The sequence below is a fragment of the Phalacrocorax carbo genome, chromosome 19, assembly GCF_963921805.1.
Source record: "Phalacrocorax carbo chromosome 19, bPhaCar2.1, whole genome shotgun sequence".
NCBI lineage: Eukaryota > Metazoa > Chordata > Aves > Suliformes > Phalacrocoracidae > Phalacrocorax > Phalacrocorax carbo.
The window spans coordinates 6,626,780-6,630,458 of record NC_087531.1 but is presented as its reverse complement, the minus strand read 5'-3'; positions in this window follow the sequence as shown (position 1 = coordinate 6,630,458).

The window sequence follows — 3,679 nt, the reverse complement described above, 5'->3', positions numbered from 1 at the left end:
GCCCCGGGGCTGCGCTACGGGCGGCGGAATGGGCAGAGCCCGCGGTGAAACGGAGCGGGGGTCCCCTCCCCGCCTTGCCGTGCTCCCCCAGCCCCGGGCTACCCTACCTGGGCTCCCCCAGTCTCACACCGGCATGGCCAGGTACCCCCACCCCACCTGGGCTCTCCCAGCAGCATGCTGGCATGGCCGGGTACCCCCACCCCACCTGGGCTCCCCCAGCCTGCTTGCATCCCGCCCTTCTCCCCCCATGTGACCCTGCCTGCCCTGGGACAGGGTCCAGGTGCCCCCCTCACTGGTAGCTTCCCCCTCTGCCCTAGAGGCTTACCCCATGGGGGTGCTTAGGGACCAACATGGCCATTTTCCCCATCCAACAAGGAACCTGAGACAAACAGGGCACAAACAGCACCACGACACCAGGAACAAGCACAGCCCCCAACCCAGCCAGGGATCTTGCCTTTGCACCCCCGCAGCGGGCTCCATTGTCCCTTGCAGCAGTGCCATGCTCACAGGCAGCTACAGCAGGGTCGAGAGTATGTCAAGCTCACAGGGCAATAACGTGGCACACCCCACGTGGAGACAGTGCTCACCGTTAGCCATTCCTCCTTAGAGCTCTCTTCTTGCCCCTCTCTGCTCCTGCTAAAGCCTCCCACAAATGCAGATGATGTGGCTACTTAGGCTTTGAGAATGAGAGAGGCCAATCCCCTTGTTAGGGCTGACTTCCTTCCAGGGCAGAATTGCTGCTCTTCTCTATTCATCACTGCCTGGTCCAGGCTGGCACGAGCCTTCCTGGTCACAGGGCTTAGGGAACATGGGCTGCTGAAGCAGTGTCCTGTGCCCTTGATCTGTTGCATGACAGCCAACAAGCATCACCTGAGTGATTCAGTTACATTTTCTGCATCTGACAGCAGTTTTCAAGCAGAGTTTGGCAGTATGTCCTCCATTTTATAGATGGGGAAACTGAGGGAAGAAATCAGGGGTAAGGAGCAGGGCACAGCACTGAATCCCAGGCTGATTTAATGCCATGGGCTCCCCTATTAGATGTTCTTGCCTGAATTGGCTCCATTTGTGCAGGATGTTGCTGGGAGAAATGCCAACAGCTCTCCTAGCTTGGGTGCCTTATTGGTTCCACTTGCAACTTCCATCCCTTGCTGCAGCCCAGCTCTTCTGCTGATAGAGATTTCTGGCTGCCTCCTACTGCTCATTTGCTCTGGGATGTGGATTTATAATGTCAGTGCAAGCACAAGTGTCTCAGGCTTTCCCATTTGAGTTTCATCCCCAGATCTGCAGTTAAAACCAGGAGATTTACATGGGTGTAAAGGCATTTCATTGCTGTTTTAAACAATAACAGTTTATCTGCTTAATAAAAAATGAAAAACCCAAGCATGAGAAATGCAACTGGTTTAGTTGGAGAAGTATTTTTAAGAGGCCAGAGTGGAGGGGAGGGGGTGCCAGAGCAATCTACATTTCATTGCAATTCCCCAGGATGAAAAGGTGATTCTGGCTAATTTGAACGTAGTCATTAAGCTGCTGTTTTAAAAACACAGAGTCAATTAAACAGCATCCCCCCCTCGCTCTGCAGGCCTGCCTTGTTATTAATCAAGGGACAGGGGGAATTGCTTCATCCATGCGGCTCATGCTCCTGCTGCTGGGAGTCAAGCGCTGATCTGATTTTGTCTGATGGAAGATGCTTTCCTGCCTGTTGGCCAGGGTTAGAGTTGATTTTGGGGGGCCAGGGTGCTGGCAGTGCAGTGGGGGAGCTGGGGAAGCCCATGTTGGATGAGATCACCTTCTCCTTGTCCCCTTTCCAAGCCCCTCACCAGAAAAACAAGTTTTTTATGTCTCACTGTGTCCCTTCATACCATTACTTTACTTTGGGAGAAGCCAAGGCACAGACAAGTCGTTGGCCCAGGATAAGGAAAGAGGCAGGTTGTGACTAAAGCCTGTGATGTGGGTTTTAGCTCAGCCCGGCTCCCCTTCCGGGTATGCCCCACTGTCCCCTCCTCCCATTAGCTTTGATGCTCCTTTAGCATCACTTTGGGCTTTAACATGAGAACAGACCAAAGATGCCGGGGGGGGGGGGGGGGGGGGGAGGTGCCAGGCTGAGGTTAACAGAAATATAAATATGGGGAGGCCTGGCAAATTGACTCTATCACACTCCCACAGACCCGCCAAGGCAAGCGCCATGTGCTTACAAGGGTAGAAACAACGACTGGCTGCCTGGAAACATATCCTGTCCCCCACGCCACTGCCCGGAACACTATCCTGGGTCTTGAGAAACAAGTCCTGTGGCGACATGGCACCCCAGAGAGAATTGAGTCAGACAACGGGACTCATTTCCAAAATAGCCTCATAGACACCTGGGCCAGAGAGCACGGCATTGAGTGGGTGTATCACATCCCCTATCACGCACCAGCCTCTGGGAAAATCGAAAGATACAATGGACTGTTAAAAACTACACTGAGAGCAATGGGGGGGTGGGACATTCAAGCACTGGGATACACATTTAGCAAAAGCCACGTGGTTAGTCAACACGAGGGGATCTGCCAACCGAGCTGGCCCTGCCCAGTCAGAAATCCTACATACTGTGGAAGGGGATAGAGTCCCTGTAGTGCACACAAAAAGTATGCTGGGCAAAACAGTCTGGGTTCTTCCTGCCTCCGGCAAAGGCAATCCCATTCGTGGGATGGCTTTTGCTCGAGGACCTGGGTGCACTTGGTGGGTGATGCGGGAGGATGGAGAAATCCGATGTGTGCCTCAAGGGGATTTGATTTTGGGCGAAACCAGCCAATGAACTGAATGGCACAATGCGAACTGCTATATAACATTGTGTGTCACCTCTGTGTTGTATCAATGATATCAGAGTACGAGCCTCCCAACCCATGGAAGACAGACTGTGAAACAAGCCGTGCAGCAGGGATGGAACGATGACTGACTCGGTATGCAGCAACCCAACGCCACACACCATCTCTCCCACCCTGAAAGCCTGATACGGCAGATGGAGCCCAGAGTCATGGACTGGGTGAACTCAATGGACATTTTAATGGACATTTTACAGGGAAGGTCCATGAACTAAGGGAACGATGTCTGTGTGTTATGTTAAAGGATGGGAAGGGGAGGGGTGGTGGTTGGTACGGTTGTATTGCATCATATGGGACCTGGGCATGGTGTAAATGGTATGGAATAAGGGGTGGGGAATGTGCTGGTTTTGGCTGAGAAGGGGTTAATTCTCCTCACCGTGGGGGGGCGGCTGCCTTTCCAGCTTCCCGCGCTCTGCCGCGGGGGGGGGGGGGGCTGGGAGGGGCGGGGCCATGGTGGGGGCGGCTGGCCCCGACTGGCCAATGGCAGGTTCGTGCCATACCATGTGACACCATGAGCAGTATATTGGGGTGGGGGGGTGGGGGTGGGGCCGGCAGTTTGCGGGGGTGGTTGTGGCGCGTGCGGTTCTTTTTGGCGGTTTGTTCCCCCCCTCCCCTCCCCCCCCCGGGGCTTTGCGCCTCTCGTTGTTCTCCTTTACATTGCATTTCTGTTGTTTCTTTTAATTTTAATGATTGAACTGTTCTTATCCCAACCCACGAGCGTTACCCTCCTGATTCTCTCCCCCATCTACCGGTGGGGAGTGAGCGAGCGGCTGTGTGGGGCTGAGCTGCCGCTAAACCACGACATCCACCCAGCACGACTG